The sequence below is a fragment of the Porites lutea genome, chromosome 1 (genome assembly GCF_958299795.1).
Source record: "Porites lutea chromosome 1, jaPorLute2.1, whole genome shotgun sequence".
Taxonomy (NCBI): Eukaryota; Metazoa; Cnidaria; class Anthozoa; order Scleractinia; family Poritidae; genus Porites; species Porites lutea.
Genome location: NC_133201.1, coordinates 33,865,163 through 33,880,162, shown reverse-complemented (window position 1 = coordinate 33,880,162; position 15,000 = coordinate 33,865,163). Strand labels below are relative to the sequence as shown.

At 41.0% G+C, this 15,000-nt stretch overlaps 2 pseudogenes; one reads left to right on the top strand and one right to left on the bottom strand.

Moving 5' to 3' along the window:
- LOC140928316 (quinone oxidoreductase PIG3 pseudogene) overlaps positions 1–2,556 on the bottom strand; it is a 5,696-nt pseudogene extending 3,140 nt beyond the window's left edge.
- Positions 2,401–15,000, top strand: part of LOC140948801 (pseudouridylate synthase 7 homolog) — an 87,510-nt pseudogene continuing 74,910 nt past the window's right edge.

Genomic DNA, 15,000 nt, shown 5'->3' with positions numbered 1-15,000 from the left:
AAATGGTGAATTCGCGTTTTTTCTCAATTTGTCGCCTTTATTCCAGTTCGCTGAAAATGTCAAATGTTGGGAATTTCCCTGAAGTTGATTTCTTTGGGACCTCCTTTAAGTTTGGAAGGTGAAACGCAAATTCTTCGTCGCTTGTTTACGTGTACTCCATGAAACGTAAAATTAGGCATTTTCACGTCGTAGTCGTGCAGTGACAGCCAGAAATATAGAAAAAAGAGTGATGCACGTTCAAAATTGTTGTTTTTGCTCAACAAACCTATCGCTTTTTGACGTTGTCGGTGCCGTCTCCGTCGTAAAGTCGCGTCGCGTTTAGACGATAGAAGCGATTACAGAGAGATATACGAGAACTGAAGTGTGAGGCCGTTTTAGAGTAAACTTCTCGCTTGAGGTGGCTCGGAAATGATAACTGAGAAACCCTTAAATATTACTTCTCCGTTCACGCACATCCAGGCCCGGTTTTTTCCGTTTTTAGCAAATACTTGCAGACCCAACCTACGATCAGGCGGTCCTTAGGCGAGGCAAAAAGGGGCGTTCTTTTTCCCCTTTACCCGTCCGCCGACTTTCGCGCTATCCCCGACAAAAGGACGCCCGATCGCAGGTTAAGGCACACCAGGAATTATGAGCCTAGTGATTTTTTTGCCATACGCTCGTAGCCATCACCGGTGTGGTTATGTTTGCTTTACAGCTGCTACAGCTCGTTTTGTTATCAGCGAGCCAAGAAGCCAATTAAGGCATGGCCTTGTCTTGCTTCTCAGGTAAATTAGACAATGGCGAAAATAAAAATAAAAGGAATAAGGGTTTTGCTCATAATTATATTTATCACTGGAGTGTGAAAATGAAATCAACACAATGAAAGAAGTAATAATGAACTGAAAAAGAACACGGCCTGGCCCTTGCGTGCACAATTAATTATTAGGGTGGGTGATCCTAGACAGACGTGAAATTTCTTAGTGAAATAATGCGGGTGGCCTTCTTACCTCAGAGCCACGCACGGTGAGGGAAAAGTAAAATTTTGCGAATTAAAAAAGAAGAAAAATAAAAGACTGTTTGCAGTCACGATGTGAAATAACAGTGCAGCATTTTTTTCTCAGTGGAAGAATTTTAAACAAAGACAATGGCGGACTCATACCGGCGGTAAGTTTTGGAACGCAACATGTCTGCAACTGATTCTGCTAGAAATTCAGCGAAAAAAGCGACTAAACATGTAGTTAAGACATCTCCTTTATATAACTTCTTCATCATCTTTATATTTAATCCTTATTCTGGAATAAGATCTGTGCTCCGATCTCGAAATTTTACTAATGCCCAGTTTTTCAAACTGCAACAGTTACTCGGTAGCGCAAAAGACCCGATTCAGTGTTGAAATCTGCAACTTATTTTCTTTCTCTTTTACTTCCCTTTATTTGTGAAAATGATTACTGGTTGAACCCTTCAACTATAATAATCTGCTTCATCACATTTCAGCCAGAGTTAGACAAAAGTCACCCGTTTTCTCTATTGTTACGGTGCTTTCACCGCATCACCGCACATTTATGCATCAATGCTTCTCCACACTGGATCATACTGATACAAACTACACTGTAGTCATTTCAGTGCAATTAGATACTAAAAAAAGGAACTCGATATGCGTAGCCATATCGAGAGTCGATTGAGGTGGATCCCAGGAGATCTAGGCTCTCACCAGACTTGATTTGTCAGGGGGTGGACATATGATTGTCAAGGTGAATGTAGACCTGTGATCGACTGTTTATTGTCGGCAGTTGGAGTGTAGTTCCACACGGAATACACTTACCCAGACGCTCACATGCCAGCTATTTATGATATGACTCCTAGATTCCAACCCAATTATCTAATGACAATTATGCAAACATTACATTCCCGGGATTACAATGGGTAACACTAGTACGTCCAATCTACCTCTCATTTGGACAGTCTGACTAGGATGGTATTATTTTTGACAACGTCTTCCACTGCGAGAAATCAAGTGAACTAGTGAAATAGTATTATCTTAATAGGTCAAAAATTGTCGTTAGCCGCTTAAATTTGTTCCAGTTTTGTGACGCCCAAGTTTATTTCCCGCGGGTATTTTGAAGAGTAGCCTAAATATAGCAACAAGCTTTCTGATCATTCCGGTGATTGGTTTTGTTTAATCTCCCAGCTGCTTTACATAAGAACTTACTTCCATTTTCCAACACATTCATCGCCCACCTCCTCTATCAAACCAGAGACTTCCAATCCTAAGATTTCAGATTCCCCTGGCAAAGGGGGGTAGAGACCTTGACGCTGCAATGTGTCAGCTCGGTTAATTGCTGAGTAGCGAACGCGGATTAATACTTGAGTTTTCTCTGCTGAAGGCTTCGCCACTGTACCCGTATATAAGTTTTCCACACCTCCAGGCTTATAAAGAACTGCTTTCATTGTGGAATTCTCAGAGGCGGACATGATCTTAAAAATAAACGAGACGAAACTAGAGAGGGCACCTTGGGAGTGAAGCCAGCGTGTAGCCGAAAGGAGACTGGGACTTAGAATTTGACAACTTATCGACTATTTATCGATTATCGACTGTGAGATCGATTGCGGGCGCACTTTCAAGATGGCGGATGAACAAGGGGTGAATTTTGAACCTGAATCAAAACGTCCAAGAATATCCCTGGAGTCAACTAGTACAGTGAATCAAAGTGCGAATGAGGAATTGAAGACTAAGCAGACTCAATGTGAAAGCAGAGAAAAATTAAATCCCGAAAAAAGTGCATGGTTGACTTGGCCTGTTCAACACGTCAGTGAACACGTGCAAAATGATAAACTTAACAAAACAGAGGAAATCTTCAATGGGGACGAGAAGAAACCAAGTCAGGTTTCTGCTAAAACAAAACCTGGGAGTTTGAAATATGTGAGTGTATCTGAAAAGGACGTTGGAATTCTAGAATTTGTCAGCAGTTTCCGGGCTTCCATGGTGTTCTCAAGCAAAGATACGCTGATTTTATTGTGAGCGAGCGAGATCTTAAAGGGAATCTTGTGCGTTTGACAGATGGGTCGGTTCCTCAAAATGAGAAGAGCAAAGAATTTGATCTTGATATTTTGAGCGAAGAGGATAAAGACAAAATCAAGACGGTTGCCGATGATGAGGAAAAGAAAATGTCAGTGACATTATCACCTGATGATGACAAAGATCACAGGAGATTGGTTCATCGTGCAATCAGGGAAAACTTCTCAGCTTTAGGTATCTATATACAATAATATATACATTTTCTTTTCTTTCCTTCTCACTGATTTTTTTTCTTTTTTTTTTTCCCTCAGAGAGAAGGGTGGGATGGGGGTGAGGGTGAGGTTGGTAAGAGTGAGGTAACCTTTGTCATGGTTCAATTTTATCCTTGGTGAAAATTTTATTTTGCTTTATTTTGGAGTATGGTGGTGTATGTTAATCAGGTTGAAATAAAGAAAAAAAATTAAACCAACGACAAAATTGAACTACAACAGCCTTTTTGATCAATCTTGTCCCCCTCCCAGGGTCATCTCTTTCCCTCTCAGAGTGAGCAAGGAGCGGCAGAGCTAGGAGAGGCCATGAAGACAAGGTTGCTTTTCACTAACATGTCCCCAGCTTTCCTTTCTACACTTAACTGCGCTTTCCAAAAACACGTGAATTCTGAAGTTCAAAAGCCCGCTGATTTTTGTGTTCTTCGCTGCTGTCAATCATCTAAGTGAACCCCTTAGGAATTAGAAGTTTGCTTCAATGGGTTCAAAATTGATTTGTGATGGGTGGATTTCGATCCGTTTTGTGTGTTTCTGTATTTCAAGGTTCATTGCTTGTGATCGTAATTATGACTGAGAGCAGCAAAAAACGAAATTGTGAAGGCAGCTTTTGAAATGCAGAGTTCATGCGTTTTTTTGAAAAGTGCAGCAAGTTGACCTTTCTCAATTGTACACTGTTTTTCATGCTCTGCTAATTATGTTTTCTATATGCCCATTCATTTTCCTTCTCCTCGTAATAATATTCATCGAAGTACCTTTTCTATATTCAGATGTGTAACTTCCATAATCGTGTACAAAAAATGGGTAGGAAAATGGTGGGGAAAATTAGTCCCGTTGAATCCTGAGTTTTTTTAACCTCTCTGGGAAAAAGAAATTAGCCCTATTTCTGGAGGGTTTGAAAAATCTGGGACAGTGTATGACAAGGAAAGGGAAGAAGGTTTTGATTGAAATTATGGGGCATTAAAAAACTGAGGGTTTAGAATTAAGCCAGGGTTCCTTTGTTAGTATTTTAGTGAAATACCCTAACAAAAATCAGTTTGTTATTGGTTAGTATATTTAAACTGCATGCTGCTGGTGATGAGAAAAATGATAATCAATTTTTGCTCAGGTATTACATGTAGTCCTAGAGAGCTATTATGATGTTTTTTCATGAAAGTCCACTGCTTTTACGTTATGCTGTAGTCATTTGAGCGCTATATTTTAGTCAATTTTTTAGAGGTTTCTTTAAAGGTTTACGCAGAATTTGTTAATGTGCAAAAGTATGTAATTTAGTTTTCATCATTTGTTCATTGCTTGTACATTATAGGAATTGATTGTGACTGATAAATCAAAAGTTGAATTATCAAAGCTACATTTTCTTGAATGAAAAACACGGTCTTTTGTCCTCAGTTTAGCCCCCGGAAAGCTGAAGATCGCATTGTAGGGCTTTGAAATTTCAAAATTTTCTGGGGTAGCACATGACTCCCCAGACACCCCCCCTCCCCCCTAGAAAAAGGGGACTAATGGCCCGTTGTTGATACAGTCGGTTACTCTATTCAAAGTTGCTGGCTACGTCAATTTTTATTGAAAGCACCAGCTGGTATACAATGATTATAACGTACTTTGATTTGGTCTTAACATTAAAGAATTCCTGTAGTTCACTTTATTTTATTAAGTCATTCATCTTTATATTTAACATACATGTATACATTTTTCCAGCCTATAGTCACAGCAAGCAACGATAATATTTCCTTGAGTTACAGTTTTAGAATCAACACTTATCATAATAATTCTTTTGTCTATTCTAGACAGTGACACAGTTGATGTTGGTAGCCAAAATGCGGTGAGACTTTTCCATAAACAAGACACTACTACTGGCAATCGAAGAGGCACAAGGTGGCCATCAGAGCTTGAGAATTATTGTTGGTTTGTCCTTTATAAGGGAAACAAAGACACTATGGATGCCATCAACCTGTTGAGCAAACTCCTGAAGATCAAACCAGGCATGTTTGGTTATGCTGGAACAAAAGATAGTAGGGCTATCACCACTCAGTGGGTCTCTGTCTACAGGGTCAGGGCTGAACAGTTACAGAATCTTAACAGCACCCTAAGGAATTTGTGTGTTGGGAACTTTAGATATTGTAAAGAGCCTCTAAAACTTGGTTCTCTGTCAGGAAATCAGTTTATTGTCACACTTCGCAATGTTACTGGAGATCATAGTACAATTGAGGAGAGTTTGGAGTCATTAAAGGTCAATGGTTTTATCAACTACTTTGGTCTGCAACGGTTTGGAACCACGTCAGTTCCAACACATAAAATAGGTAACTACCATGTTTTGTTGTTTTTTTTTTTCTTCTGCTTTTTTTAAATTTCCTTTCACACAGCCACAAGGAACAACCTCATTGATACCTATATGTGAGATGTCTGTAATGTATGCAAATTCTATTTGAGACAACAAGCACCTTGTACCCTAACCCACATTATCATGTCATTAACCACCCCCCCCCCCTCCCCTTCCCCCACCCTGGGTGAGAAAGAAGGCTAAAAAGCCTTAGTTATTTGGGGAAGAAGCATGAGTATATTTTCTTATTCTTCAGTTGGTTTGTCACCTTGTTTGTAACCTTGTAGCCACGTGGCAACTGGATAGTCTTGTTGGTGGTCAATGAAACTATTTTTTTACAAATAATTTGCATGAAAAGTTAATGGATTTAAGTTTGTTCATGACCACCAACATGGCTGCCATGACTTCATTTGGAAACCAGCGATACTTTGCCCTGTGCACTTGCACACTGTCACATGACCTTGAAACAATAAAATGACCTTGAGAGAACAAGTTGTAATACTTATAAAATAATCCCCTCAAAATGGGTTCTGTTTGTGCCCTCATGCCACATTGCATTGAATCTGTTCCCAAGTGACTGTGGCACAATAGTGCTCCTGAGAACAATGTTATTCAGTCAGTAACACATGCCACAGGCGGTTTGGTAGAAATAGTGACAGAGTTGTTCCATTAGGAATCGAACCTGTGACCTTCTGGTTACTAGTCGGGATGCCATCACATTCCCATCATTTGGTTACTAGTCGGGATGCCATCACATTCCCATCATTTGGTTACTAGTCTGGATGCCATCACATTCCCATCATTGAACATAAGCAGGGTGTTTGTTACATGAACCTAGTTTAGTGGCCTTACAAGTAGCTCTTACGAGTCTCCTGTAGCTTTTTGGTACAGCATCTGGACTAGTAAACCAGAAGGTCACAGGGGGTACTTGGATTTTTTTCTTTCAAGTAGCCTGTGTCACTGACTCAGAGCTCAGTCATAGCGATATTCCACTGATATTGTTACCTCTACGTCTTGCGTCCCTGACGCATGAAAATCCCAAAAGGCAGAAAACAATTTATGGCATGCATCCCGTAGGATGTAAAGATTGATCAATTGATCTGAAAATGTATATTTGTACAAATATCCGGCCTGTAATTATGGTTGTTGTTTAATGATGCATATTTCTCTTAGCCTTTGTTGTGCTTTAAAATAGAAGGACTATATTCTAATTTCAGTATACTGTAAATAAAGAGTTTTGGAGTCTGTCTTCAGATTACAGTGAAACCTGTATTAAGTGGACACTGTATTAAGCAGACACCCTCTATTAAGCGGACAGTAGCCGAAGTCCCCAAATTTATTTCCCTTATTTACCTCAAATGAAACCTTTACTAAGCGGACACCTCTATTAAGCGGACGCGGACACCTAAAAGTACCTGAAATGGTCATTTCTATTTTTGCCAACCTGTATTAAACGGACACTTGTAATTAAATTCCACCACCCAACATGCCAGACACCGGAAATGCGAAAGATTGCCTCGAATTGCCACCCACAAATTTTTCGATTTTTACATTAAAAAACGTGACTTGACGAACTTATTTGATTAGTTTCACAGTACATGATTGTTTTCTATTTCGTTTTGTTTGTATAGAGCTTGTTTCACTCATCTAATTTCTTCAAATTTGAGTTGTAATTCATGTTTATGGTACTATGATCAATTGGTTCACTTTGATTAAGAAATTAATGCAAACGTCTACCGTCAAAGTCTCTGGGAGTATTATAAACGCTTCCACTGTTCATTTGAATGGCATTTGACACCTCATTTTACATTATATATCGAAACCTATATTAGGCGGACACCCTGTATTAAGCGGACACTACAGCATTCCCCGAGGGTGTCCGCTTAATACAGGTTTCACTGTAACCGTTTGGTTACATATTTTAATTTCAGATTCATTTTTTTTAACAGGGACTTATGATTTTTTAGAAGATGAGTCCCAGGACTCACCATAACTATTTGTAACAAATCACTGATATTCTAGTCCTAGCTGTATGTAGGATGTTTGTCACATGAACCTAGTTTAGTGACCTTAGCTCAGTCTTCTGTGGCTCAGTGGTAGAGCATCGGGACTAGTAACCAGAAGGTCCTACTTGCAGGTTTGACTCCTGTTGGGCGTACTCGGATGTTTTCTTCCAAACTGCCTGTGTCATCGACTGAATAACATCTTCCTCATCTATTCACCAGGCTTAAAATAGTATTATTATTCACCATCACATTTCTATCAATAGTTCTCCTGTTTTGAGGGAGGAGCTTACTTCACTTTCTAACCCAGTGCCGGATCCAGACCTTTAGATAAGGGGGGAGCAGTTTGGTCCAAAAGTAAGGGTGGGGGGGGGCCCTCCCCTGGGTCCACCACTGTAACCATACATGTTTTTAATGCAACACTTCCAGGTCTTGCATTGCTTCTAAGCAAATGGTCAGAAGCGATTGATCTCCTTCTAAATCCACGCGATGGGGAACCAGATGACTTAAGAACAGCTCGTCAGCATTGGAAGGACACTAAGAATGCCAAAGAAACTCTGACAAAGATCCCCAGAGGGAAGTGTATAGAGAGTGATCTCTTACAGGGTTTGGTTAGACATGGCCCATCAGGACTGGTCAATGCTTTGCAGAGTATCTCCAGGAACACAAGACTCATGTATGTTCATGCCTATCAGAGCTATGTGTGGAACTCCATGGCCTCTAAACGTATTAAGGTATTTGTGACGTTGTCTATTATTATTTTCAGTGATTCTTCTAGTAATTTTAAGTTTTACTACTAAAAGATCGTGCATGCTTTCACTGATAATCCAAGATGCGGTTACTGTAAGAGCTTAGCCATTCAGACATTAAGCTGATTATTTAAAAAACACAAATAGGCCGACCTACATAAAAAAAAGCCAAAGGTGACATAGCGGGTATGTTAGGCTTTCTTATAGTACATACATGTATACATAAATAATTGTTCTTGCATGATATCATGCGCATATCCGGATAAAAGTCAGAATTTGTTTTAATGCCAGTTTAGAGATTTTAACCACATGACTGAAATATTTTTAAAAAGCGTGAACTCGAAAATATTGATCCAATGAAAAGTTTTGAAGAGACTACTAGGTACACGTGTATAGAAACTAGTATTTCCCGTGCTCTTTTAATACCAAAGTACAAAATATTTTTGCTTTTACTTCGTGTTCGCGGACACAGATGACTTTAAACAAAAGACCTCTTTATTTTCTGTATTTTTCAACTGCGTGCGGTGGACATGAATTTGTGCAAAGAGCAAGCACCATTTGAAAATATGCTATCCAAAAAATTCAAACTAGGCAACGAGTAGTTCCTTTTCCCTGAAAGGATTAGTATCGAGCTAGCGACATACGCCAGCGCGCGTGAAAGACGCCTCCTGCGAGGAAAGGCGAGAGGCGTGTGACGTTTGTGGAAAGCTCTTGCCGTTGGGTATTAAGCTCACTCTACTCTCCTGGAGTGAAATCAGTAAGATACGCGTCGTCGAAATTCAACTAAAAACACGGATTTTGGGCCAGCTATGTAAAACGTTGTAGGAACAAATATGGAATAGCCACCTTGGCCAACGATCTTGTAATCTCTACTGAGCAAGAAATTGTTAATGCCAATACAGTCAAACCTCTTTAATACGGACACCAAAGGCACAGAACCAATTGTCCGCTTTACAGAGGTGTCCGTATTATAGAGGTAGGGAAGGTATGATTTTTGGCATTCCTGGGACCAAACGAACTGTTCTTAATAGAGAGGTGTGTCTGTTGCAGGTGTCGAATTAATCTTACAGCAACTGGAAACGTCGCCACACCTGTTGAAACTGAGATTGCTTGTCGGATGAACGGCTATAGCTTTGGTATATTCACAAGGGCGTTTTGTCCAGTGAACTGAGTTCGTACTTTTTCTTAACGAAGGGATGGGGTGCGTCAAGAGAAAAGTTCGGGGAAAGGTTGCTCTCTTTAGGGGGGTGGGTTATATTTGTTGATATCAGGAGTTCTGGCCTGGATAGAGTCGTTGTAAAGCTATTTTTTCTTCGGGGTATCGTTTTACCGGAAGCTGAGCAAGGAAAAGTCAGTGGTGCATTTATGGAATAATAATAGAGATTCTTATGGTCTAACAGTGCGAAGATTAGACTTCCGGTAAGGTGGCAACGATCAAGGCCCGCATTATAATTCATAATAATTGAAGATCATGATGTGGAAAAAGCGACTGAGATCGTGGATGCCATGCAATCCTCTCCGGTGGGGGCGGCGTACCTGGCCTTAACGGTTGCCCCTGCGACAGAAGGCAAGCATACCCAGATTGTCCACGGGTTGCTAAATGAGACCGTCCCTTTCTTAGTACCCGTTCCCTGTCTTATAATTAGACCCGGGCAAATTTCTCGAGATTACACCATCATTTTGGGCTTAAAGCTTCCAAAGTCCAACAATAATAGCCCATGTTCGCGACGGTTTTTTAAGTTAGTCAAGTTCTTAAACCAGGCCTTAAATGGCCAGTTTTAAGTGTCGATAACAGTTAAAAAGGCGTACAAGCCTCATGCAAAAGACAATGTGAAGGAAGTGCACATCGGTGATGGGGAAAAAAGAGCAGCCCACAGTTATTTAGGGGTGGATCTTTCGAAACATTTTATATACTCTTGGACAGATATGCATTGTTTAAAGTTCTGGACAAACCAGGTGTAAATTTACAGTAACAAACTGTTAAATATACATCAGCAAGATTTTTTGCGAATCCTATTTTTCGCTGGAGACTATCGTTTACTGTCTGGTCACGCAATCAAAGGTAACGTACCTTCCCACGTTTGTTTACTCACCTTTCGCTCAGCAATACACTGCGTTCCACAAAGGACCCAAATTGCGCTAGAAATGTTTTGCTATTCGGCCCACTTTTTATCTCAGGTAAGGCACTGCAAAGCTGATTCACTTAGGAAGATTCGAGGGAGAATTATTTCTTGATGTTATTCTGATTTCGCAGTCACGGGAAAACAGACCCCGGGAAACAGACCTAGACTCAGGTCCACTCGCAGACGCCATGCTGCAATCTACAAGATCTCAAGAACAGAAATTAGCCATTGAACGGCCTCTCCTTTTGAAGACTGCGTGTATTTCATTAAAGCAGGTACATAGTAAAAGAATCTTGTTAGTTTCCCACTTTTAACGAGCTCAGATCGATGCATAAAACTAAGGTGACGTGCACGTGTCAATTGACCCTGGGGTCAATTAGCGGTTGTTTGGGGCAAAATAACCTAAAAATAATCAATCTATTTTACAAGCGTTCGCAAGAACACCAGACTAACTTTCAGACAATGTTGAAGTACTATATCTCATTGGGTAGTAAGCGTGATTTGGGGTGATTTGGAGAATTCCCCCATATAGAAAATTCGATTTTGGTTTTAGCGGTAAATTGTTGTATTTATAAGTCTACCTGGAGTTTTGAAAACCGGGTTGCCTGAAATCTTAAGTCAAGTCCAGCACATTGCAGGCAATCTTTCAAAACTTAATTTGCTTAAAGCCCTGATACTTTTAGTGTAAAAATAACAATCTCGCTCTTCAGGACTAACCACCCTCACCTGTTAACCATGGGCTCCAAATAACTTCCTGGAATTGACAGAAATCAGTGCAAATTCCAGAAAACTTGCACGAGGGGGGCAACAGCCTGGCCCGTAGGGACGGGCTGTTGCCCCCAACAACAGATTGAGGGGGGCTTCCGTCAAACTAAGTGTCATGTTGTTGATCAGTCATGGGGCTATCATGTGGTATGCATTTGGGGTAGCCTGGTTAAATTCCGGGGGGTGGGGTTGTTGTAAAGACTATGCTTTGTGCTAGAGTGCAAATTTGCTGAGTTTTTGTACCTGGGCTTACCCTTGTCTTTCAAAGTTGAATGTCTCCCTCAAATAAAGAGGGGGTTGTGTCTGGCTGGGTGTCATGTTGTTGCACAGACACAGGGCTATCATGTGGTATGCATTTGGGGTAGCCTGTTAAATTCCACGGGGGTGGAGTTGTTGTAAAGACTATGCTTTGTGCTAGAGTGCAGATTTGCTGAGTTTTTGTACCTGGGCTTACCCCTGTCTTTCAAAGCTCAATGTCTCTCTCAAATAAAGAGGGGGTTGTGTCTAGCTGGGTGTCCTGTTGTTGCACAGACACAGGGCTATCATGTGGTATGCATTTGGGGTAGCCTGGTTAAATTCCAGGGGGGTGGGGTTGTTGTAAAGACTAGGCTTTGTGCTAGAGTGCAGATTTGCTGAGTTTTTGTACCTGGGCTTACCCCTGTCTTTCAAAGCTCAATGTCTCCCTCAAATAAAGGGGGGGTTGTGTCTCTGGGTGTCATGTTGTTGCACAGATACGGGGCTATCGTCTGGTATGCATTTGGGGTAGCCTGGTTAAATTCCAGGGGAGTGGGGTTGTTGTAAAGTTTGATGTGTTTTTGCACTCTTATGCAGTTTGTTTGTGCTGTTTGCATGCAAGCAATGACCTACTCTGTTGATAATGTTCCTAGTCAGCAAGCAGTTGAACTACTGGTTTTAGAACTTGGTTTTGTTGAGCAGTGTTCGCTTAGATTGTTTTTGGGAGACCAGCTTCAATTAAAAATGGGGTGAACTGGGGAATTGGCTTTGCAATCGGTGACACGGACACTAAAACTTGCTTCTTAAAATGCCTTATTTTCCAGATTAATTAGGAAAACTTCACTTTTGTTACCTTAAGGACAGACGATTCTATCAAATGGAAGCTCATGTATTCAATAATTTCTTTTTGAGGTGAGATTTTACTTTTCAAGTAACAAGGGCCATCAAATTAACAATCAGTGCGAGAGACTGACATTTTTTAGTAGCCCGGTTTTCAAAAAACCAGGTATAAGTATTATGCAAATTACGTTTCAAAATTCTGCTGGTTCGTCGATATTTTATACTCTAAATCTAAAAAATGTGCCGTTCAGAAATTGTTAGATATCTGCTTTTAGAGATTTAAGTGGAAGATTGCCAATATATTCGCTTGTTATGAAAGTCAGCTCAATTCTGTCACTGGGCTATTTTCCCGAGTTCGGCGGCTAATTTTAGGCCCGCTGACCGTTGAAATCGAAAATCTCAAATAATTCCCAAAGTCGGCCGCATTTTGAAATTTAAACGTCAGCAGTGTTATAAACTCATTAAAACCTTTTTAAAGACTGAAAATGAGGGTAAGTTAGTTTTTGAGCTGTGGCCACGATTTGCCGATTTTGCTCGATTTTTCTGTGCATTCGCTCTTAACTTTCTGGAGTAATCTGGCTCTTAATATCGTTTCAACTATACGCAATGACCTTTGTTTTACCTTCTATTTTGGAAGCCATTTTCAATCCGGAATTTAAAAAGTCCGGGAAAATCCGGTAGTGCCAGGCTCCCGCGCGGCATGAAATTAGGCAATGAGTTCAACCAACAATGCAAATGTAATAGAACGCGTGTTAAATAACAAAACCGTCTTTAATTATTTATTTGTAAGTAACAATATAAATGTCCGCTAACTAATGTGTCGAACGGCTGCTTTGGCTTTGAGTGTGACATTCTTGAACACAACTGATATAAATAATTTCGCAATAAACTAACCCAACAAAAACATGGAGCACTGTTTCAAGTTTCTCACCTTTGAGATATTTCCCAGTTCACTTTTTCTGATCCTTGAATCAAATAAAATAATCGGGATTTCGCAATAAACTAATCCTACAAACACATGGACCACTGTTTATTAAATCCTGAATACCTTAATATAGAACAAAACCCAGTTATTTCACGTTAGCACCTTTCTTGTTTTTGACTGGGTTTTGAAATATTTGAGCTATTCCTGATGTGGTTTGAATGGATTTCAGTGTGCACCGGGAGACGTTTCAAGAAAAAGAACGTTGTCTCGCGTGGCCATATCAAGCCCAACTGCGTAACGCCGATCGTAAGCGCAAAGTCACCAGCGCGTGTAAATCATAATAAACAACTCACAATAGCCAATCTCAACACCGAGTCTCTTAAAAACCGACAACACTTTCACGAGATAAGCGAAATGGTGCTAGAGAAGAAATATGACGTTCTTACGATCTCGGAGACATGGTTTAACTCGACTATTACCAACATTAGTGTCGAGATTGAAGGTTACCAGATATTCAGGTTGCTTGGGGAAGTCCGGCGCTGGGGTCTGTGCTTATGTCAGACATGGCTTAAAGGGTAGGATCCTCAAGGACTTGGCTGGCATCGGCGAATCAGGTCTGCATCAACTCTGGCTACAAATCCAGAACAAGAAAATGCGTTCGATCCTGCTGTGCATTGTTTACAGACCTCCGGACATAGGCCTTCCTGTCTTGAGAATGAGCTTATGCCAGTGTATGTGAAGGCCTTATCCAGTAACAAGGACATCGTACTGACTGGGGATGCAAACTGTGATCTGCTATTTAAAAACCCTAGGGGTGACACTCTTCGGTCTTTCTGTGCTTCCGTAAACGCCCGCCAGTTGATAGACAAACCTACTAGGGTTACTATGACGTCACGTAGCCTTTTGGATGTCGTCATGGTATCTAACAAGGACATAGTCAAGACCAGTGGTGTTCTGGACCTCACCATTAGCGACCACTACCTAGTGTATGTTGTCCTCAACATGAAAGTGCCTAAGCCTCCACCCACCTACATCACAACCGGCAGTTTCAAAAACTATACCGCTGACCAGTTCTCCAGTGACATCGCACAAGTGCCCTGGGAAACTGTGGAATTAATGGACTCAGTGGATGACAGAGTGAACGCTTTTAACGACCTTTTTCTAACATGCCTCGATAATCATGCCCCAATAAAAACTCTGAAATTAAAGCGCAAGTCAAATTCATCCATCACAGCTGAAATCAAGAAACGGATAAGGACAAGGAATAAGCTTCATAAGAGGGTGCGTAAGAGCGGAAGCCACGAGGACTGGAAAGTGTTTGCGAACTTGAGGCGGGAGATTAAACAATCTATCCGACAAGCAGAAAGAGAATACTTCACACAATAAGTTATTACAAACAAAGGTAATACTGGCTCCCTGTGGAAAACCATACGTCGGGCTCTCCCCAATAAACCTAGCCAGCTTCCGCGATATACAAGGGATACCGACGTCCTGGCGAATGAGTTCAATCGATTTTTCATCTAGGTCGGACAAGAAGCAGCCAAGAAGTCTACAGAGCTGGCTAACCATTACGGCCTACAGTACAACAACCCCACGCCGCAGTTCACGCCGACTTTGCAACAGGCCCAAAGGGACGAGGAAGGACATCGTACTGACTGGGGATGCAAACTGTGATCTGCTATTTAAAAACCCTAAAAGTGACGCTCTTCGGTCTTTCTGTGCTTCCGTGAACGCCCACCAGTTGATAGACAGACCTACTAGGGTTACTATGACGTCACGTAGC